Source organism: Mobula birostris, chromosome 3 (assembly GCF_030028105.1).
Source record: "Mobula birostris isolate sMobBir1 chromosome 3, sMobBir1.hap1, whole genome shotgun sequence".
Classification (NCBI taxonomy): Eukaryota; Metazoa; Chordata; class Chondrichthyes; order Myliobatiformes; family Myliobatidae; genus Mobula; species Mobula birostris.
Window position 1 is genome coordinate 133814090 of NC_092372.1, and position 24854 is coordinate 133838943.

A 24854-nucleotide genomic window follows, 5' to 3' on the forward strand; every position below is an offset into this window, starting at 1 on the left:
GGCATACCCTGCTGTAGCCTCCCGCCATTTCACAGATCCTTAGTCTCTCCCCAGCACTTGTTGATTGAGCATTGTTTGCCTCGTGTCTCGTTCATTTGCTACTTGTGTTGTGAGAGAGAGGAAGGAGTTTAAGGCTAGTAAGGGATGGCTGGCTAGCTGTGTAAAGCGCTACAGCCTCAAGAACTTAAAGATCACAGGAGAATTGGCATCCACTGATGCCAAGGCATTATTAGCGTTCACAGAAGAGCTACGATGTTTGCGTCTGTACTGAACATGTACAGACCTTTTTTTCTTGTCATTATTCCCTAAACAATACAGTATAACAACTATTTACATAGCATTTACATTGTATTAGGAATTATAAGTAATCTAGAGATGATTTAAAGTATACAGGAGGATGTGGGTAGGTCATATGCAAATACTACGCCATTTTATATAAGGGACTTGAGCATCCGCAGATTTTGGTATCCGTGGGGGGTCCTGGAACCAATCCCCTGAGGATACCAAAGGACGACTGTACCAGCAAATTCTGGAAGCAAATATTACACCATCTGTAAAAAGGCTGAAGATGAAAAGAGGATGGCTTCTACAATAGGATAATGATCCGAAACACACCTCAAATTAAAATCCGCATGGACTACCACAAGAGGCACAAGCTGAAGGTTTTGCCATGGCCCTCACTGTCCTCCGACCTAAACATCATCGAAAATCTGTGGATAGACCTCAAGAGAGCAATGCATGCAAGATGACCCAAGAATCTCACAGAACTAGAAGCCTTTTGCAAGGAAGAATGGGCGAAAATTCTCCAAACAAGAATTGAAAGACTCTTAGCTGGCTACAGAAAGCGTTTAGAAGCTGCAATACTTGCCAAAGAGGTTGTTACAAAGTACTGACCATGCAGGTTGCCCAAACTTTTGCTTCAGGTCCTTTTCCTTTTTTGTTATTTTGAAAATGTAAACAATGGAAATAAAAAAGTAATCTTTCTTAAAATATTAAAGAAATGTGCCATCTTTAACTTTATGCTTTTTGGAAATCAGGTCATCTTTTACTTGCTTAGCTATTCACAGTGACAGAAATTTTGACCAGGGGTGCCCAAACTTTTGCATGCCACTGTATATAGTAGTGTAGTGGTTAGCACAATGCTTTACAGAACCAACCCACCCCCCCCACCCCCCCCAGGCTCAATCCCCACAGCTGTCTGTCAGGAGTTTGTCCCCATGACGGTGTGACAGGTTACCTCTCACAATCCAAAGATATACCAATTGGGAGGATAGTTGGTCATTGTAAATTGTCCCATGATTAGGCTGGGGTTAAGCCAGGGGTTATTGAGCTGGGTGGCTTGAAGGGCCGCAGGGGCCTATTCTGCGCTGTATCTCAATAAATAAATAAATAAACTGCACATATATATATATATGTAAACAGCCGAGTTAAAGTCACAATGGGTTAAGATAGATACAATTGTACAGATAAGTGTCCATTTTCGTTATGTAGCAGAAAAGTTACCAAAGAAGAAGAAGTTAAAATATCTATCCATGTGGAAAAATTGAAAAGCAAAGCACTGAATAATTCAAACACTGAATTTTCAGTGCAGTAAATAAGTTCAATACCAAAATTGGTTGAAAAATGAATCTCGTGTTTTGCATTTAGAACTCCTAGATATAAGGTTGGCCAATCCTGCACAGGCAATAAGGCTAAGTTGAGGATACTAACTGTTCTTTGAGTGCATTAAATGAACAATTATATTCAAAAATGTAGAAGGTTGGCTAGTGAGTAAAATGGAAACCATATCAGACTTCACAACGCAGAGTTGTCTTTTGAATCTGAACTCAAAACTTACAAGTGTTCATTCTCATTTTCTTCCTGCTGTTTCTTTTTCCATAGTCCTCCAGCTATCTACTTCTCCCTCCATTGCCCTTGTCGTCATCTCAGAGTATCTGTTGCGTAAGTCTTCCATTTTTCTGCCGTTATGCCTACAGTACTTAACTATTCTAATAGTCTGGTCACTTCCTTCATCCTTGAACTTATTGAAACTTGAATTCATCAAAGATCTGCACTTTTATTCCCCCAATTCACAGCCACTCCCGTTCAGTCATCTGCTCAGTTCTTGTTCAAGCATATTGATTCACTTCCTCACTGGGCCACTTTCAAAATTTACTTTCTTCCTGTATCCAAAACTCTCTACACTCAAACCACCCTCCAAAAGCTCTGTGTTTGTCTATCTCTCTCGCATATTTTGATATAAAACAGTTGTCCTGTACCTGACTTTTTGATTTCCCTTCCTAAGCCACTCTATTTTCCCATCTTTCTCATTCATTTATCTATCTATCTATCTATCTATCTATCTATTTATTTGTTTGTTTATTTATCTATCTACTTATTTATTTATTGAGATTCAGATTAGGCCTCCCGGCTCTTTGAGCTATGTCACCAGCATTCCTGATTTAATCTTAGCCTAATCATGGGACAATTTACAATAATCAATTAACCTGGTAACTGCTACATCTTCAGAGTGTGAGAGAAATCCCACACAATCATAGAGAGAATGTACAAACTCCTTACAGACAGTGGCAGGAATTTTACAATGTGGCACTTAAAACTTACTTTACTAATCTTTGTGTCTCTTTATTTGGATTTATGTATGATTACATTCTTGTGAAGTATCTTTGCTCTTTTAATGCTGCAATATCACGAAGTAAATGCAACTTGTTATTCTATCCATGGGACTAGTTTGTAAATATTTTCATTTCACAATCCTACTTTAGCAAACACAACCAATTGCACTGGTTTTTTAATCATTTTAATTGGATTTGACTTTTTCTTTCAACCTTTACTTCCAGTGTTGCTTTTATGATGCTGTTTTAGCAAAGAAATACATGCAAAGAAAAAAGTAGATTTAGAAAAACAAACATAACCATAATCTCTGTTTTCTATTTCCGGAAATATCTCTGCATTGTATCAGGATGAAAATGGCAGCTAATCAAATTCACTTAAAACGGCAAACTCTCAGGAGTACATTATACAGTATATTGTACAATACATTATACAGCACCTCCACTCCTCCTGCCAGAAGTGAAACTTCCCAGTGGCTTTTGTAGATTGGGGACTGCTTTGCTGAGCACCCCCGCTCCATCGGCCAAAAGTGGAACTTCCTGGTGGCCAAGTATTTTAATTCAGAATCTCATTCCCATTCCAACATGTCAGCCCATGGCCTCCTCTTGTGCCAAGATGAGGTCACCCTCAGGGTGGAGGAGCAACACCTTATATTCCATCTGGGTAGCCTCTAATCTGATGACATGAATGTCGATTTCTCCTTCCGGACAAAAAACATCTTTCCTTCCCTTCCCCTCTTCTTCTATTCTCCATTCTGGCCTCTTACCTCTTCTTATCTGCCTATCATCTCCTCCTGGATTCCCTCCACCTTACTTTTTTTCTATGGTCCGCTCTCCTCTCCAATCAGATTCCTACCTTTCCAGTCCTTTCCCTTTTGACCCAACTGGCTTCACCTATCACCTTCTAGCTATCCTCCTTCCCCTCCTCCTACCTTTTTATTCTGGTGTCTTCTCCCTTCTTTTTCAGTCCTGAAAAATGGTCTTTACCAGAAATGTCGATGATTTATTCACTTCCATTGATGTTGCCTGACCTGCTGAGTCCCTCCAGCATTTTGTAGGTGTTGCTTTGGATTTCCAGCACCTGCAGACTTCCTCGTGTTTATGATATACAGTGTAAAGTTATCAGTGTAAGTTGATCTGCCACTCCTTACACCACCTTTAACATATTCAAAATAACCAGCAGAATCCACTGAATTAGGAGTTGATTTCTACATTACAAGTACAATGGGATTCGAAACAATATACATTGACGTAGAGGAGGCTTAATGGGAAACATCCCAAGAACCCTGGGACGCAGTTCACAACTGAATTTGCTGCAGTCTTCAAACAGTGATTTGGGGTGTTACTGATTGAACTACCAAGTAATTTTTGCTCCTTAGTAATCAGCTCACCGTTGACCAATTGTCAAATTGTATGGAGCCCAGTTTGCCTTTTGCTGAAGCACTGGGCTCCATACCATTTGACAATTGCGGTGTACAGTACATGTGGACCAAAGTGCTGGATTGCACAAGTAAGTTGATGGTACCTGCTCTTGACATCAAGGAAGTATTTGCCAGAATCTGCCACCAAGAAGCTTGGTACATCTAAGGTCAATGGAGAACACTCTAATAATTAATGCCATAAATCATATTGTGAGGATGGTTGTGGTTGCAGTTGGATATCTGTCATCCTGGTGACCAAGTTTGTTGATGACTTTCCTTCCTAACTATAAACAAAATACACCAGTTGTTACTTTCCATTAAAATGTCAGTTTATTCTACTGTACTTCATTTCATTTAACATCTCTTCAGTAAATGAAACACCTCATGCTTGCTATAGTTTGATAAAAGTCGAGTAACTATGCCAGACAAGTGCCAATCCTGACTTCTTCCAACAAGGGGGAGTTAATCCACTGAATATCTCATCAATAGTCAGAGGCATTACCATTACTGAGGCTGCATCATCTGCTTTTTCCATGTCATCATTGGCCAGAAACTGAACTGAATGAGCTAGATAAATGTTCCAGTAACAAGAACAGGCTAGGGGATACGTATTGTGTGTCAAATGATTTTGCAACGCCTTTCCATCTGGTCAAGACACAGCTGTGATGGAATACTTCCTGGCTGGATTAGTGCAAGTCCAACAAGAAGCTGAATATAGTCCAAGACACCATTCCCTTTGCTACCAGTTCGGCACATGCCAATTTCAAAAGGGACTGAGTTTAGGCTACCTTTCCATTTCTACGATCCATTGACTAAGAAGGACAAGACATTATCTACATTGGAACACCCCACTGGCAAAACTCCATCCAACTGGATGAATCCCAGACTGATGAATGTTGCCATTCTTTGTTGCATCTAAATCTTGGTCCTCCCTTTCCAACAGCTCAATGGGAGTCTCCTCTCCAGATGGATTGCAGTGAATCATTTCCATCCCTTAGCCAATTAGGGATGGACATTAATTTTGGCAATATTACTAAAATACTCATCCTTTAAATGAGTAAAGATAAAAATATAATGCAAACCTTATGAAAAAAACCCAGTGCCCAGTGAAGAATCCTCGAAATTAAACATACAAAATATTACTGGAAACCTGGAAACAAGATCCTGGCTTGTGTTTCGTACTGGAGAATAATCATCTTCATGGCAGCAAAACTAAAACTAAACCTGCAGAATAACATTCATCAAATACAGGTCACTGATGTAACAGGCAATAAGAAATGGTAGACATCTGTTGAAAAGTGAATGAACCACTCTTACCTCAGTATTTACATTCCTGTTTCTGTCACTTGATGAATTAATACCAGGGGAATTCCCTTTAATGTGGGTAACATGCTCATAAGGGACCTGTTAACTGACCCTCCATGATGGACATTTAGGGATAAAGTACAGAAATTAAATGTGCTGAATGACTACTGCAAGTGATAAAGCCTTCAATGCAGTCTCTGCACCGAGAGGCACAATCTTGTTGACTTAACAAAGAACTGTAATGTAATATTGTGGGTATTTAACTTTATTTGTTTTGAATCTGAAATCGAATATGATTATAAAACTATGAACAGATTCAAATGTTCTTATGATTTTTGCTTGTCACTGACAACTTTGAAAAAAATTATACTTTCAATTACTAATATATGCTAATTTACTTACTAAACTTCTCCCTCTGCACTGCCTGAGTTCACAACACAACTAGCATAAAGGCGGTAATTCTGATCTTACTCATTTGTTTTTATTTGAAGCAAAATTACCCATTTCACTCTATATTTCTCCGAACAAACGTTAGTATATATATGTGATAAATAAAGCTAGTTTTTATCTTTATAAATATTAGTACAATTGTAATGTGGTTCTCACACTAAAGGGGTAATTTCAATTGTACTTACGGCTCTTGAAGTAAAAGTAAAGTTAAGTGGTGTGTAAAATGGATAGCTGATAGAATTACATCTGCTTGCACCACATTGCCTTACTCTCTCTACCAGGGGTAGACAGAGTTAGCATTGTTCTCTTGGTCTTAAAATTTACTTGTTAATATAGTTGGACAGAAATATCTATAATCTACAAATCAGTGGATTTGAATGAGCCAAGGTCAGTGGAAATAGACAAACCAATTGTCTTTATTCTTGCCATGAGGTTTATGGAACGAAGGCCGACATTTTGTGTATCTGCTCTATAGCCTCCATTTAGTGAGCTGACTTTTGAACTAGTTTTGCTCAGGAATAGCTGTATCAAAGTGTCTTAAAGTGGACACAGTGATGCTCCTGATAACTTGCCGAACTAGGAATAATTTTCAAATGAGAAGTTATTTCTGAGGTGTTCTTTGGTATGATAGAACATGCAGGTTTATGAATAGGGTGTCTATGTCTGACCTGAGTAACTCGAGCCTAGTAGCTGCTTGCTCCACTCTGATTTAGAACAAAGAGACATTAATTACAAGTTTTCACTTGCAGAAGGGCAATAAATTGGTGCTTGCTTGAATCCAAGCCAATAGGAAGCTGATACACAGTAGGCAGGCAGGCCAGAGCCATCAAGATTGAGACACAACATTTGAGCTTGTAAGGAGTGTATAAAAGTGAGTGATTTCAAAAGCAAAGCAACAACAATTCCATGGACCAACCATCGCGAATGCAGAAGATCTCGTGTCAGACATGTGGACATTAGATCGGGACCATGACGAATGCTTGGCCAGCATAGACTCTTTTTTCTGAGTATTACCTTTTCTATTTTATGACTGTTCACAGACAGTCAGGGAAACCTAGTAGATCTGTACAAAAATTAGTCAATTTATGAATTCATGTGCTTGTTAATGAGACAATAAAGGTACTTGTCAGTAAATACAGATTCTCTCTGTGCCTGACTGATTATCATTACTAAGCGGGTAATTCTTGTAGCAGTGCAATTCTCCATAGGTTGAGATTTATAGGCATCCGTTAGTCTCATGAGACCATGGATTTGTGCCTTGGAAGGTTTCCAGGGTGCAGGTCTGGACAAGGTTGTATGGAAGACCGGCAGTTGCCCATGTTGCAAGTCTCCCCTCTCCATGCCACCGATGTTGTCCAAGGGAAGGGCATTAGGACCCATAGAGCTTAGCACCGGTGTCGTTGCAGAGCAATGTGTGGTTAAGTGCCTTGCTCAAGGACACACACGCTGCCTCAGCCAAGGCTCAAACTAGCGACCTTCAAATCACTAGACGAACGCCTTAACCACTTGGCCACGTGCTAACAACAGGTTGAGATAGAACCTCAGAAAAGATACTGGGCTGAGAAGCAAATGTTAATTAGACTGTGAGTAGCAAGCAGGACAGCGGTGGGTCAGAAGATGACTGTGGAAATTGATTTCTAGGGATGTGGAGTTTTGAAAGGGATATGCAGTTTCAGTGTCCTGGAAAGATGTCTCAAACATTAATATCAGAATTATCATGGTTAATTTTCAGCAAACAAATTGTTTGCTAGTACATTAGAACAGTGAAATAATTCTTTGTATTTCATTGACTCTGTGTAACATGCAATAATAAGAACACAAATATTGCAATTGCTCAGTGATTCAATAAGAGCATGCTTAATCACTTACCTCAGTGGAATTTTCCTATACTGACTCAATATTCCTCAATTAATTTAATACCACATATTCACTAATCTCTGTTTTTAAAGTACACAACAGGTGGATCTCCACAGATTGAAACAGTCATGGGATGCTCTAACATATCTCATCACAAAAGAACTGAAAGGGAATTGGGTGATGCTGGAGCTCTAATCTTATTCCCGGGCTGATAGAGTTAGAACAGTCCTTTAAAGAGATAAAGATTAGGTTTATTTGTCACAGATACATCGAAACATACAGGGAAATGCATCATTTGCGTCAAATTATGCTAGGCAGTTCACAAGTGTTGCTTTGCATCTGGCACCAACATAGCATGCTGTAACTCACTAACCCTAATCGTACATCTTTGGAATGTGGGAGGAAACCAGAACACCCAAAGGAAACTCCCATAGTGATCGGGAAAACATACAAACTCCTTACAGTCAGGGGCAGGAATCAAACTTCAATCTTACAGCTGGCACTGTAATAACCTTATGTTAACTGCTGCACTACCATGCGGCCTCTACAAATTTTTACTGTTTTGTATAACTTTTACTGAGAGAATTTTAAAGTCATTTTCTACCAGAATATATGTTAATACATGAAGTAACAACAAAGTACTTTAGAAGTGAATTCATATGTCTGTTTATTATACATCATCTTCTAAGTATATTTTGATAGTTTCAATACTGCCTCAATTTGTTGTTTATTTTTCACATCATGCCCTGTGTTTACCAATAAAAATTCCACATTAATTTCACTAAAACTACTTGGAACAGATTTCAGTTTATTTCGCAGATGTTTTCCTTCAGTTAAAAAGCCACAGGAGATAATGTCTGACATATATGAGAGCTTACGGAAAGCATTAATCATTCCGCAGCTGGGGCAGTTCAGTTTGGGCAGTGTGAGAAACAAGTACAACACACTCATGAATTGAAGTAATTTCACTGCTTCACAACAATTCCATTCTACTTATGTCGATTTTATATGCTTGAGAGCAGCATTGCATCAAGTACTAGGAACTTATAAACATCCTCAGACAGAAAACTGTGCATTTTAAACTCTTCTACATACATAAACTGCTCTTTCCATTTTGCCCAAGTTTGGCCTTATTCAGATATGAGTCATTCCCTGTGATCCCCACCTTGGTGATAGATGGCTTGAATCTGGTCATGACACAGCTGCCAAACGTTTTTTTTTCACTGAGAGAATAATCCATGAATGATGTGCTTTACAATTGCTTAAAACGTGATGAATCCTAGTTATTATAGATAAAATCGGCTTAATAATTAGATTGCAGTACCGATTGCTCAGGAGTAAAATTGATTCAACTGGATTCAATAGTAGTTGAGGTGTGAGTGCTCAGAAAAGGTTGTTACATGGATAGGGCGTTTATGATAGGTCCAATGCTGATGTTATATTTGTAAATGGTGCATTAGGCTTAGGGGGATATATGGCCACAGTACTCAGGCCTTGCACTGATCATATAAGGAATAGTTCTTTACGGTTCTCTTCCCAAACAGTTTTATAATTGAATTTTTTCCTTGTCATTGGGCTTAGGAATTAATACCTAAAAAATATGTTCTCCGAGAGGTGCATTCACAACTCTATTTGCTATATAGCAGTTCCTACTATTTCTCAAATTTGCTGTAAGTGTTTCCAAAACAATGGAGCAAATAACAAAAACATCCAATGAGTGGTAGTTCTGTTGGCAAAACCGCCTTGTTAATGAGAGAAGTCAAAGGAGAATGGCCAGACTGTTTCAAGCTGACAGGAAGGTGACAGTAATTCAAATAATCAGAATAGGAGTTAGGAAGGACAATTAATGCTGGCCTTGCCAACATTGCATGGGTCTTTAAAAATGAAAAAAAAACAAAAGAACTAAACTGTATGTTTCACTTCTCCAGTTAATCTGGCTGTATCCGTTCAGTAAAGAATGTGAGGTTGGTGGCCTTGCCAGATAGGGGATTAGCAGTTGGATGTTGGATTGTTAGCTGAACTCAGGTACCTAGGTATCTGGGCCATGTCTGAGATGGATGTTGTTCTTCAAGTAAGCATTAGTGCCCTAATGATTAGCAGTGGGTGAGAGAGTAGGAGTGAACCCTAAAACAGGTTAGCTGGTACACAAATGATACATTGATCCATATGAAATTGCATTGAGACCCACATAACTAACAGCAAAGTGGACGAGAGCACACTAGTTAAGATTTGCGTATGTGTGAATTTCCAAGTGGCTGTACTGAAGAATTTCGTGTATTTGATGTCAAAACATGTATCACACATCTTTGCAACACACACAAAATGCAGGTGGAACCCAGCAGGCCAGGCAGCATTTATGGAAAAGAATAAACAGCCAACATTTTGAGCCAAGTCCCTTCATCAGGAGTTTTTTTTGGTTCTTGTGAGTTAAAATACATCCAATCTTCAGAGGGCTCCGAACAAATTTCTAGAAATGTGCTTCTCACACAGGAAGTATAAGATGACTGGATTTTTGATGAACCTCTATGGAATGGTAGACAAAACCATTGAACTGTGCAAAAGGACTTCTGGGAGGAAAGAAAGCTAAAATTCTTACTCCTCATGCAAGTGACAAAAGTGAAATTAGACTACATTGACAATCTTCAAACCAGCTCCAAATGATTCCTGTTTTTATAATGCAAGACCAAGAATTCACCATTATTTGGCATTAGTAAGGCAGCTTCATTCAATGTTAGCTTAATTTAGTTCCTAAAATGACCAGCGCAGGAAATGGAAACATCAACTTGGCTCTTTGGAGCAGAAAAACACACTTTTGAGTTTACACCATTTTGGCAATAAAGTAAATTGCTCCTAATGAATAAATAATCTTGGAGTAAAGTTATCTCTATTTTGTTTTCTCTTTATAGAGCAGCATTTCCCGACAATTGTCCTTTGTATTCTGTTCTACACTTGGAAGGCTCTCAGAGGCATTTGAATTTCTATCCCACGGCTAAAGAAACTTTTCCCTATGCCCACAATGGTAAACGTAATCTATGGGTGTAACTCTTTATTTTTAAATCTGCATTTTTGTGGCACTTTGAAAACCTACAGTCTAATGTTACTGAACTTTCCACACAGAATCTTGACGCTGATTCTGAGCAGTTATTCTTTTACAGAAAAACTTTTGCAATTGAGATATAGAGCCATTGAAATAAGATCAGGAAAGTTACCTGAAATCACATAAAGTTCTTTCCAATAGGACTGAACTTGTTCTGCAGCTTGTAAAAGGGTATTTAACATACAGATTGCAGAGATGAATAAAGTTATATTATGGTTGAACCACGCCGACAGACCTGACAAGTTTTGTTTAGTAGAACTGTACCAGTACTCAAAAAGTGAAGCAAATAAACCTTTACCTAATAAACCTAAACCCAATTTTAATGGGGTGGGAGGGGAGGATTTGGGAGCTGGAGCCTGAAGGATTGATAGAAATTTTAAAGAGTAATGTTAAATGCAAATTTAGTTGTATGATAATTAAACATAAATGAGGTCAAATAATAAATACATGTATTATTGATTAGTGAGTTTGTTGTTAATTTTAAAGTAGATTTTTCAAATGGTGAGAGGAAGAAAAGAAAATACTATTTCAAAGCTTCTTGTTATAACTTGCTGAGCAGGACCCTGGACTTTTATTATCGAGAAGAGCACTGTTAGGCCTGGTTGCTAGGGATTAGCCACCCAGAGGATACAAGCTATCAAAAGTGCAGTGCAATCAATGCTTGCAATGGTATTCTGCGAAGCGTTTGAGGATGCAGTTGCTGTTCTGCAAAGCGCTTGAGAATCGGCCCCATAAGGAAGAAAGACACAGACTCAAAATATGTACTTAAAACTACATTTGTTAAGACAACAGAGAGCAAACATTAAAATACTTACTTAGATACATGTGGGCCTCTCTCCTGCAGCACACCTCTCATTGAACCCGAAATGCAGTGTCATTCATGATTTGGCCTGTCAGTGAGGCCTCAGAAATTTCACGATGCCAAAGCAACCCAACACAGCTCCAGAGTCATAGAAAAGTACAGCACAACAATAGGCCCTTTCTTCTCCTTCTTCTTCTTGTTTTATGGCAGTTGGCACCCTATCGATACCCCTCATAATTCTGTACACCTCTACTAAATCTCCCCTCAATCTGCTACATTCTAATGAACACAATCCTCACCTATTCAATCTTTCCTTATAACTCAGGTCCTCCAGACTCGTGAACTTCCTGTTAAATTTTCTCTGTACTCTTTCAACTTTATTTACATCTTTCCTGTAGGAAGGTGACCAACTACACACCATACTTCAAATTAGGCTTCACCAATGTTTATACAACTTCAACATAACATCCCATTTCCTGTACTCAATACTTTGTTTTATGAAGGTCAATGTGCCAAAAGCTTTCTTTACGATCCTATCTATTTGTGATACCACTGTCAACAAATTATGGACCGGTGACCCCAGACCCCTTTGTTCTACTACACTCCTCAGTGCCCTACTGTTCACTGTGTAAGAACTACCCTGGTTGGTCTTACCAAAGTGCAACACCTTGCACTTTTCTGCATTAAATTCCACCTGCCATTTTACAGGCTGTATTTTTCGCGGGTCCTTTAGAATACCTTCCAATGACTTTCCCACTACTGATGTGTGGCTCACTAGCCAATAATTTCCTGGTTTAGTTTAGAGCCTTTCTTAAACAGCAGAACAACAGTAGCTATCTCTTAATCTTTCAGTTCCTTGCCTTTTGCTAAGGATGATTTTAAAATCTCTGCTAGGGCCTCTCCAATTTCTGCATTTGTCTCCCACAGAGTCCAAGAAAACACCTAGGTAGGCCCTGGGGATTTATCCACCCTAATTTGCCTCAAGTCAGCAAACACCTCCTCCTCTGTAAATGTCCATGACCTTGCTGCCGCTTTGCCGCAATTCTATTGACTCCGTGTCGCCTCTCGAGTAAATACAGATGCAAAAAATCCACTTAAGGTCTCTCCCATCTCCTTTGGCTTCACACAAGGATCACCATTCTGATCTTGCAGAGGACCAATGTTATCCCTTGCAATCCTTTCGCTCTTGACATATCTGCAGAATCCTTTAGGATTCTTCTTCACCTTGTCTGCCAGGGCAACCTCATGTTTTCTTTTTGCCCTCCTGTTTTGTCTCTTAAGTGTTCTTTTGCATTTCTTATACTGCATAAGTACAGCATCTCATTTGTTCCTAGCACTTACACTTGCTATGCACCTCCTTTTTTCTTCCTTAACCAGGGCCTCAATATCTCTTGAAACCTACGGTTCCCAAACCTGTTATCTCTACCTTTTATTCTGACAGGCACATACAAGCTTTGTACTCTACAAATCTTCACTTTTGAAGGCCTCCTACATTCCAAGTACACCTTTGCCAGAAAACATTATATCCCTATCTATGGTTGCCAGATCCATTCTGATATCATCACAATTGGGCTTTTTCCAATTTAGAATTTCAACCCATGGACCAGACTTACCCTTTTCCATATTTACTTTGAAACTAATGGCATTATGATCACTAGATGCAAAATGTACTCCCACACAAATTTCTGTCACCTATCCTGTCTCATTTCCTAATAGTAGATCAAGTATTGCACAAGTCTCTCATTGGGATTTCTATGTATTGATTAAGGACATGTTCCTGAGCACGCTTGACAAACTCTATCCCATCTAGTCCTTTTACAGTATGGAGTCCCAGTCAATATGTGGAAAGTTAAGATCACCTACTATCAAAATCTTGTGTTTCTTGCAACAGTCTGTGATCTCTCTACAAATTTGTTCCTCTAAGTCCCACAGGCTGTTGGGGAGTCTGTAATATAGCCCAACTAACGTGATCATACCTTTCTTATACTTCAGTTGCATCCATTAAGCCACTAGATACGTTCTCCAGTTTGTCCTGAGCACAGCCGTGACATTTTCCCTCAGTACTTACAACCTTCCTCTAATGTCTCCTGCTCTGTAGTGTCTACAATAAAGGAACCCCAGAATACTGAGCTTCCAGTCCTGCCCCTCCTGCAATGAAGACTACAATATCATAATTCCATGTGTTGACTCATACCCTGAGCACATCTGCTGTTCCTACAAGTCCTCTTGCATTGAAATATACACAGCTCAGAACATTACTCGCACTATGCTGAACCTTTTGATTCCTTTGTCTGAGGTCTTAATAATATCTACCTCTATAACCTTTCCACTATCTGCATGGCACTTTAGTTTCTATGCCTCTGAAGCTCTAGGTTAAACCTCCACCTCCCACTCCCGTAGCACTAGTCAACTTTCCCACTGGGATATTAGTCCCCCTCCAGCTCAGGTGCAAACTATTTCTTTTGTACAGGTTCCACCGTACCTGGAAGAGAGCAAATGAGTCAAAATGTGATGCCCTCCTCTCTACACCAACTCCTTAGCCATGTGTTAAACTGTATGATCTTTCAATATCCAGCCTCACTAGCACGTGGCATGGGTAGCAATCCTGAGATCACAACCCTGGAGGTCCTGTCCTTTAACATAGCACCTAACTCGGAACTCACTTTGCAGAATTTCATCCCTCTTTCTACCTACAGTATGTCATCGGTAGGAATATACCCACTCCTCTGATATCAATTCTGCAGTTAGTGGACCAATACATTAGTACCAGCTGAAACTATTGAACCAATCAATGCTTGCCACTGCACTTCACGAGTCCCACCCTTCAGTTCAAGTGACTTCTGTGTTTTCACAGTTGTAATTAATCATTTACCCAGTTCATGTTGTTTTCTCATGTTCAGTAGTGTGCACGTGGTGGAATGCCTACTAGCTTTCTAAGTTATTTCTTGCATGTATTCATAAAACTCCTATTGGCTCCAAGGGAGTGAATAGAGCACAGAAGAATGGCAATAAAGTGGAGAGATAAATAAAGTGGCTAATTGTAAACCAGATTATGGCATGCAGGAATGGAGGCAAATGGCACAAGTTCATTCACAAGGCAAATATATGGGGAGAAAGGTTAGGAACCTTCAGAAATGCCCAAAGAGTTAGGAAACAGGATGAGAAACAAAATCTTGCCTGATCATTGTTATTGACCAGTTGGACAGTTTCTGTTCTTTTTATATATACTGCAGAATGTTTACATTTTTAATTCTTTGACTCATTGTTACCAATTCCTGCTAGGTAGAAACATTTAGAGGATCACTAGGGATGGTATGTAACCTATTCAAGTGAATGTAAGAGTAGGTTTGCACGTAATGTCTCTGTATCACACTACACCATTTCATATACTGTAGAAGATACCTAATCAGATAAACTGATACTAGGTGATCCCTTTACCTGTGAACAGCCTGCTCAACTTTTCTCCTCTCTTGGAGTTTTGAGGATAGCTGTAGTTTGTGTAGTTTGTCCGGAGAATTTCGGTATCTCAGCAGAACTTGGGATAGGTCGGAGCTTTGATGTTTCTGATTTCCATGGCTCATCCAGTTTCTGGGTGTATCACAGTTTCCTACACCAAAAATACACATTTCAGACTTTGTTGGTCTTATTGCTCACTATTACTCATTTCCAGTTTGTGTGTGTGTGTGTGAGAGAGAGATATGATTCAGCTCAGTAACTGTAATGGCGTGGTGGAGTTTTGGGACGGGAGAAAGGTACAGTTCTTTGTTTGTCTATGTCAAATGTGGAATTCCCCTTCCATTAAGAAGCTTTATTACTGAAACTCTCATATCTGTTTCACCACATCAGTTGGATTTATTTAATATTTTTATTAAGAAAATAAAATCTATTGTTTACTTCCTTGTATCCACGCATCAAATGTTATGCTTTATTTGCAATGCTATTCCTCCATGATACTAAACCAGAAAATACTGAGCAAGCCAGACCACATCTGTGGAGAGAGAAACAATAACCTTTTGACATATTATGTCCTGTTAACATTCCAGTTAATTTAAAGTGCTCCCAAAGGCAATAACTGGACTACCTCATTATATGAGGTTTGGTAGGGTGGCATAGGGATATCACTCATTTCCCTTTTTGCTCTTTTAGGAAATCCCTGTGTGCACATGGTAATTATCAGACATGCATTCAACACTCATATAAGACTAACATCAGTTCATGATGTTCCAACACAAATGCACAACTTATGAATGTTACAGACTCTGCCTGAAGGAGCAAGCATTAGGCAGGATTAAAGTTCTGCTCATGAGTCAATTAAGGTGACTGTCAGCAGCTTTGCTGATGATCGTTGATATTGCACTGCCAGATTATCAAACTCCAGGTATTATTATTCCCTCCCTATTTTCCACATTCCCATGGTAGCTTGCCTTGGGTTAGATTTCAATGGACATCAAAGCCTACACAGGAATGACAAACAAGAGAAAATCTGCAGATGCTGGAAATCCAAGCAACACACACACAAAACACTGGAGGAACTCTGCAGATCAGGCAGCATCTATAGAAAAGAGTTAAAGGAATCCTGCCAAAGGGTTTCGGCCCAAAATGTCAACTGTACTCTTTTCCATAGATGCTGCCTGGCCTGCTGAGTTTCTCCAGCATTTTGTGTGTGTTGCCCAAAAATGAAGTCACTTGTTGAGCAGGTAGTGAATTTTGATTAAAAGTTGCATCATAGCCCTCAATCTTTACTTTCTATCAGTCATCAAATAAACTTTAACAGCTTTTTAATTTTATAAATACTTTTCTACATACTTCTTCTCTTTTAATTTCTCCAAGTTCATGTCTCCCTCAAGTACTATGCCATTTATTATAAACACAAAATAATCTGCAGATGCTGGGATCAAAGCAACACCCACAACACGCTGGAGGAACTCAGCAGGTCGGGCAGCATCAGTGGAAACGATGAGTCAACATTTTGGGCCAGAACCCTTCGTCAGGACTGAAGAGGGAAGGGGCAGTGGCCCTATAAAGAAGGCGGCGGAGGGTTGGAAGGAGAAGGCTGGTAGGTTCAGTTGAAAAACCAGTAATTTGAAAGACAAAGGGGTGGGGAAGGGAAGCAGGGAGGTGATAGGCAGGAAAACAATGGGTAGTAGAACGAGGTGGAACCATAAGGGAGGTGATAGGCAGCTGGGGGAGGGGGCAGAGTGAAATAGGGATAGAGGAAGGGAGGGGGAGGGAATTACTGAAAGTTGGAGAATTCTATGTTCATACCAAAATATTTTTAAAATATTAATAAAATTATCAATGTTTTTGGCCAAAACACTTTATTAGGATGTTTGTGTCTAAGTATTTAATACAAAATTTTACAATTTCAGGTACATCCATGTTCATATAAACATTGCTTCAACTTACGGTTATAATCATGTTTTAATTTGTTTATCTGGTATTTTGTTGCAGCTACTAGCCTTTAAAGTAATTTTTACTGTGCTCTTATTTGAACCTATAACAGACATCCCTATACCTCACCCGACTCTGCAATTTAAAATTCAATGCCCTCTCACATCTCTAGTTCTAATGAAGAGTCCTTGACCTGAAACATCAAACCAGGTTTCTCTCCTGACCATTGCTGCTTCATCAGCTGAGTCCTCCTAACATTCCCATTTTTTGTTTCATATTTCCACCATCAGAAATTTCTACTCGAACTGGATTTTCGTAGATCATCAAATGGTTAATTATAAAGGCACGTTACCCATCTCACCAAAGTGAGTTGGTATTGCTGTTAAAGGACAGGTGGTACGAATGGCACCACCTACTTACCCATTATTATTGAAGACTCCCACATAAGCCACCCCTGGAAAAAGCAATTCCTCTGTTTACAGTCAAAAAGCTTGCCTTTGTGGTATGGTCAGCCAACATTCGGCCATACAAATTTCATAAAACCTTATCTCCTTTGACAAAGCAGTCTAAGGAGAAAAGTAAAAGTGGCAGGCCGACAAATCCAGGGCAAGCATTAAAAAGGGCCACTTTTCAACATAATTGTATAAGGGCTAAGAGAGTTGTAAAAGAGCGCCTGAAGGCTTTGTGTGTCAATGCAAGGAGCATTCGTAATAAGGTGGATGAATTGAAAGTGCAGATTGTTATTAATGATTATGATATAATTGGGATCACAGAGACGTGGCTCCAGGGTGACCAAGGATGGGAGCTCAACATTCAGGGATATTCAATATTCAGGAGGGATAGACATGAAGGAAGGGGAGGTGGGGTGGCGTTGCTGGTTAAAGAAGAGATTAACGCAATAGAAAGGAAGGACATAAGCCGGGAAGATGTGGAATCGATATGGGTAGAGCTGCGTAACACTAAAGGGCAGAAAAGCTGGTGGGAGTTGTGTACAGGCCACCTAACAGTAGTAGTGAGGTCGGAGATGGTACTAAACAGGAAATTAGAAATGTGTGCAATAAAGGAACAGCAGTTATAATGGGTGACTTCAATCTACATGTAGATTGGGTGAACCAAATTGGTAAAGGTGCTGAGGAAGAGGGTTTCTTGGAATGTATGCAGGATGGTTTTTTGAACCAACATGTCGAGGAACCAACTAGAGAGCAGGCTATTCTGGACTGGGTTTTGAGCAATGAGGAAGGGTTAATTAGCAATCTTGTCGTGAGAGGCCCCTTGGGTAAGAGTGACCATAATATGGTGGAATTCTTCATTAAGATGGAGAGTGACATAGTTAATTCAGAAACAAAGGTTCTGAACTTAAAGATGGGTAACTTTGAAGGTATGAGACGTGAATTAGCTAAGATAGACTGGCAAATGACACTTAAATGATTGACGGTGGATATGCAATGGCAAGCATTTAAAGGTTGCATGGATGAACTACAACAATTGTTCATCCCAGTTTGGCAAAAGAATAAATCAAGGAAGGTAGTGCACCCGTGGCTGACAAGAGAAATTAGGGATAGTATCAATTCCAAAGAAGAAGCATACAAATTAGCCAGAGAAAGTGGCTCATCTGAGGACTGGGAGAAATTCAGAGCTCAGTATTGGAGGACAAAGGGCTTAATTAGGAAGGAGAAAAAAAGATTATGAGAGAAAACTGGCGGGGAACATAAAAACTGACTGTAAAAGCTTTTATAGATATGTAAAAAGGAAAAGACTGGTAAAGACAAATGTAGGTCCTCTACAGACAGAAACAGGTGAATTGATTATGGGGAGCAAGGACATGGCAGACCAATTGAATAATTACTTTGGTTCTGTCTTCACTAAGGAGGACATAAATATTCTTCAAGAAATAGTAGGGGACAGAGGGTCCAGTGAGATGGAGGAACTGAGCGAAATACATGTTAGTAGAGAAGTGGTGTCAGGTAAATTGAAGGGATTGAAGGCAGATAAATCCCCAGGGCCAGATGGTCTGCATCCCAGAGTGCTTAAGGAAGTAGCCCAAGAAATAGTGGATGCATTAGTGATAATTTTTCAAAACTCATTAGATTCTGGACTAGTTCCTGAGGATTGGAGGGTGGCTAATGTAACCCCACTTTTTAAAAAAGCAGGGAGAGAGAAACCGGGGAACTATAGACCGGTTAGCCTAACGTCGGTGGTGGGGAAACTGCTGGAGTCAGTTATCAAAGATGTGATAACAGCACATTTGGAAAGCGGTGAAATCATCCGACAAAGTCAGCATGGATTTGTGAAAGGAAAATCATGTCTGACGAATCTCATAGAATTTTTTGAGGATGTAACTAGTAGAGTGGATAGGGGAGAACCAGTGGATGTGGTATATTTGGATATTCAAAAGGCTTTTGACAAGGTCCCACACAGGAGATTAGTGTGCAAACTTAAAGCACACGGTATTGGGGGTAAGGTATTGATGTGGATGGAGAATTGGTTAGCAGACAGGAAGCAAAGAGTGGGAATAAATGGGACCTTTTCAGAATGGCAGGCGGTGACTAGTGGGGTACCGCAAGGCTCAGTGCTGGGACCCCAGTTGTTTACAATATATATTAATGACTTGGATGAGGGAATTAAATGCAGCATTTCCAAGTTTGTGGATGACACGAAGCTAGGTGGCAGTGTTAGCTGTGAGGAGGATGCTAAGAGGATGCAGAGTGACTTGGATAGGTTGGGTGAGTGGACAAATTCATGGCAGATGCAATTTAATGTGGATAAATGTGAAGTTATCCTCTTTGGTGGCAAAAATAGGAAAACAGATTATTATCTGAATGGTGGCCGATTAGGAAAAGGGGAGGTGCAACGAAACCTGGGTGTCATTATATACCAGTCATTGAAAGTGGGCATGCAGGTACAGCAGGCGGTGAAAAAGGCGAATGGTATGCTGGCATTTATAGCGAGAGGATTCGAGTACAGGAGCAGAGAGGTACTACTGCAGTTGTACAAGGCCTTGGTGAGACCACACCTGGAGTATTGTGTGCAGTTTTGGTCCCCTAATCTGAGGAAAGACATCCTTGCCATAGAAGGAGTACAAAGAAGTTTCACCAGATTGATTCCTGGGATGGCAGGACTTTCATATGAAGAAAGACTGGATGAACTGGACTTGTACTCGTTGGAATTTAGAAGATTGAGGGGGGATCTGATTGAAACGTATAAAATCCTAAAGGGATTGGACAGGCTAGATGCAAGAAGATTGTTCTCGATGTTGGGGAAGTCCAGAACGAGGGGTCACAGTTTGAGGATAAAGGGGAAGCCTTTTAGGACCGAGATTAGGAAAAACTTCTTCACACAGAGACTGGTGAATCTGTGGAATTCTCTGCCACAGGAAACAGTTGAGGCCAGTTCATTGGCTATATTTAAGAGGGAGTTAGATATGGCCCTTGTGGCTACGGGGATCAGGGGGTATGGAGGGAAGGCTGGGGCGGGGTTCTGACTTGGATGATCAGCCATGATCATAATAAATGGCGGTGCAGGCTCGAAGGGCTGAATGGCCTACTCCTGCACCTATTTTCTATGTTTCTATGTTTCATTAGTATTGCGTTTCCTTAATTACCTAAAGAGAAAAGAACTATCAATTAGCAAACAGCTGTCTTTGGTTCTAGCCTCAGGACAAGACTTGCATACAACTAAGAGATTCTAGGAAAGGAGTGGAATGAGATATAACTGGATTGCCTCCACTTTTCTGCAGGGTTCTATTAGAGTTAAGTTATGAGAAATGAAGTATCCCTGAGCAATTATTGAGGCCTACAAAGCTTTAGAAGGGGTTTTCTGGAGGAACTGATATCTAACTATCTGAGCCATAGATTATAATTGACATTCTTGAGGATTCATTATATTGACAATGGAGCTCAGTTAGAAACCACAGGCTTCAGATGAGACTGGAATTCTCATGTCATGTAAATATTGATTACAAAAGCACTTAGTATTATTGAAACACATAATGATTTAGGATATTTTTATTGAGCTAAAGAGCACTATGGCACAGATTCATAATTCGTAAGTATTTTACATAAAGATAGTCTTGACAAAGTGGAAGATCTTGCCATAGCAGCATGATGCTATTACAGCTCGGGGCATCAAAGTTTGGAGTTCAGTTCCGACGCTGTCTGTAAGAAGCTTGTACGTCATTCCTATGAGCACACAGGTGCTCTGGCATCCTCCCATTTTCTGAAGATGATTCAGTTAATAGGTTAATTGTCATTGTAAATTGTGCCATAGTTAAGCTGGGGTTAAATAGTTGGTTTGCTAGGTGGTACGGTTTGTTGGGCCAGAAGGGCCATTTACATGCCTTATCTCTAAATACAATAAATCTTTGCTTGGACACTATGTGGCTCATTAGTCAAAGTGCAGATCTGCAGCTTCATATAACTATAATTTCTCGGTATTATCATTTCAGATTACCTTTCCTGGGTCCAACGCACAAGTGTAATTATGAAGAAAGCATGGCAGTGACTCTACTACCTTAGAAATTTGTGAAGATTCGGCATGACATAATATCACAAGACATAGCGGCATAATTAGGCCATTTGGCCCATTGAGTCTGCTCTACCATTTCATCGTAGCTGATCCACTTCCCTCTCAGCTCCACTCTCCTGTCATCTCCATCTATCCCTTCATGCCATGACAAATCAAGAATCTATCAACTTTTGCCTTAAGTATACCCAATGATGGCCTGCACAGCTGCCTGTGGCAATGAATTCCACAAATTCACAACACCCTGGCGAAAAAAATCCTCCTCTTCTCTATTTTCAATAGGTGTCCCTCAATTTTGAGGATGTGTCTTCTGGTCTTAGACCCCCCCCACCATATGAAACAATCTTTCTGCATCTACTTTATCAAGGTTTTCAATGGTCAATGGGTTTCAATGAGATACCTACTCATTGTTCTGAATTCCAGTGAGTATAGGCCCAAGAACCATCAAATGCTTCACCCATGATAAGCCTTCAAACCTGGGATCTTTTTCATGAACTTCCTTTGAAACTTCTCCAATGTCAGCACAACCTTTTTTTTTTAGATAAGTGGCCCAAACTGCTCACAATACTCCAAGTGAGGCCCCACTAGTGCCTTATAAAGCCTCAACATTATATCCTTGCTTTTATATTCTAGTCCTCTTGAAAAGAATGCTAACATCGCATTTGCCTTCCTCACTACTCTCTCAACCTGCAAATTAACTTTGAAGGAATTCTGCACAAGGATTCTCAAGTCCCTTTGCACCTCAGATTTGTGGTTTTTCTCTCCATTTAGAAAATAGTCTGCACTTTTTATTTCTTCTACCGAAGTACATGACCATAAACTTCCCAACACTGTATGCCATCTGCCACTTCTTTGCCCATTCTTCTAATCTGTTTAAGTCCTTCTGTAGCCTCTCTGCTTCCTTAAAACTATCTGCCCCTTCACCTAGCTTCATATCGTCTGTAAAGCTGGCCACAAAACCATCCATTCCATCATTGAAATCATTAACAGAAAAACGAAAAAAGCAACAGTCCTAATACATACTTCTGCGGGGCATGACTAGTCAGTGGCAGCCAACCAGGAAAGGCTCCTTTTATTCCCAATCTGTGCCTCGTGCCAATCAGCCAATGCTCTATCGATGCTAGTATCTTTCCTGTAAAATGTGTTAAACAGCCTCTTGTTTGGTACCTTGTCAAAGGTCTTCTGAAAATGCAACTGCACAACATCCACCAATTCTCATTTGTCTATCAAAGAATCCCAGCAGGTTTGTCAGGCAAGATTTAAAGAAACCATGCTGACGTCAGCAGTTTCTATCACATGGCTCCAAGTATACTGAAACCACAAACTTAACAATAGACCCTAACATCTTCCCAACTACTGAGGCCAGACTAACTGACCTATAGTTTCTTTTCTTCTGCCTCTCTCCCTTTTTGTAGTGACATTTGCAATTTTTCAGTCCTCCGGAACCATGCTGGAATCTATTAATTTTACAAAGATCATTACTATTGCCTCTTTCAAAATATGACGTAGACCATCTGCTTCAGGTGATTTATCAAACTTCCGATCTTTCATTTTCCCAAGCACCTTCTCCCTAGTAATGGCAACTACTCTCAGCTTTGCCCACTAATACTCTCAAACTTCAGGCATACTGCTAGTATCTTCCACAGTTGAAGACTAACGCAAAATACTTACTCAGTGTCTATGCCATTTCCTTGTCCCCCATTACTACCACTCCAGCATCATTTTCCAATGGTCTGATATCTACTCTTGCCTCTCTTTTACACTTTATATATCTGAAGAAACCTTTTGGTATCCTCTTTAATATTATTGGCTAGCTTAACTTCATATTTCATCTTTTTCTTCTTTATGACTTTGTTAGTTGCTTTCTTTTGGATTTTATATATTCCAAATCCTCTAACTTCCCACTAATTTTTGCTTTATTATATGCCCTCTCATTGGCTTTTATGCTGTCTTTACTTCCTTTGTCAGCCACAGTTGCATCATCCTACCTTTAGAATACTTCTTCTTCTTTGTAATGTATGTATCCTGTGTCTTCCAAATTGCTCCTGGAAACTCCAGACATTGCTGCTCTGCTGTCATCCATACTAGTGTTCCTTTCCAATTAAATTTGGTCTGCTCCTCTCTCATGTATCTGTAATTCTTTTTACTCCACTGTAATACTGATACATCTGACATTAGTTTCTCCTTCTCAAGTTTCAGGGTGAATTCTGTCATATTATGACCACTGGCCCATAAGTGCTCCTTTACCTTAAGCTTTCTAATCAATTCCAGTTCATTGTACAACACCCAATCCAGAATAGCTGATCCCCTTGTGGACTCACCCACAAGCTGTTCTAAAAGCCCTCTTGAAGGCATTCGTAGGATCTAGCACTAACCTGATTTTTCCAATCTACTTGTATATTGAGTTCCCCCATGACTATTGTATTCTTTCTTTGAAGTAAATTGAAGTAATACATATTTAAAAAGAGTGAGGTAATGTTCATAGGCTCAATCTCCATTTAGGAACCATATGGCAGAAGGAAAGAAGCTGTTCCTGAATCACTGAGTGTGTGCCTTCTGGCTTCTGTACCTCCTTCCTGACTGTAACAATGAGATGAGAGCATGCCCTGGGTGATGGGGGTCCTTAATAATGGACGTCGCCTTTCTGTGGCACTGCTCCTTGAAGGTGTCTTGGATACTACGGAGGCTAGTACCCAAGATGGAGCTGACTAATTTTAGATCTTTCTGTAGCTTCTTTCGGTCCTGTGCAGTAGCCTCCCATAGCAGACAGTGATGCAGACAGTCAGAATGCTCTGCACAGTACAAGTATAGAAGACTGAGTGTTTCAGATGACAAAACAAATCTCTTCAAACACCTAATGAAGTATAGCCACTTCTTTATAGATTCATCAATATGTTGGGACCAGGTTAGATCCTCAGAAATTTTGACACCTAGAAACTTGATATTGCTCACTCTCTCCACTTCTGATCCCTCTGTGAGGATTGGTTAATGTTCCCTCATCCTACCATTTTTGAAGTCCATGATCTGCTCCTTCATCTTACGAATATTGAGTGCAAGGTTGTTGCTGCGACACCACTCTACTAGTTAGCATATCTCACTCCTGTACGCCCTCTCGTCACCACCTGAGATTCTACCAACAATGGTTGCACCATCAGCAAATTTACAGATGGTATTTGAGCTATACCTAGACATACAGTCATGTGTACATAGAGAGTAGAACAGTGGGCTAAGCACACACCCCTGAGGTGCACCATTGTTGATCATCAGCGAGGAGGATATGTTATCACCAATCCCCACAGACTGTGGTCTTTCGGTTAGGAAGTTGAGGATTCAATTACAGAGAAAGGTGCAGAGGCCCAGATTCTGTAGCTTATTGATCAGGATTGTGGGAATAATGGTGT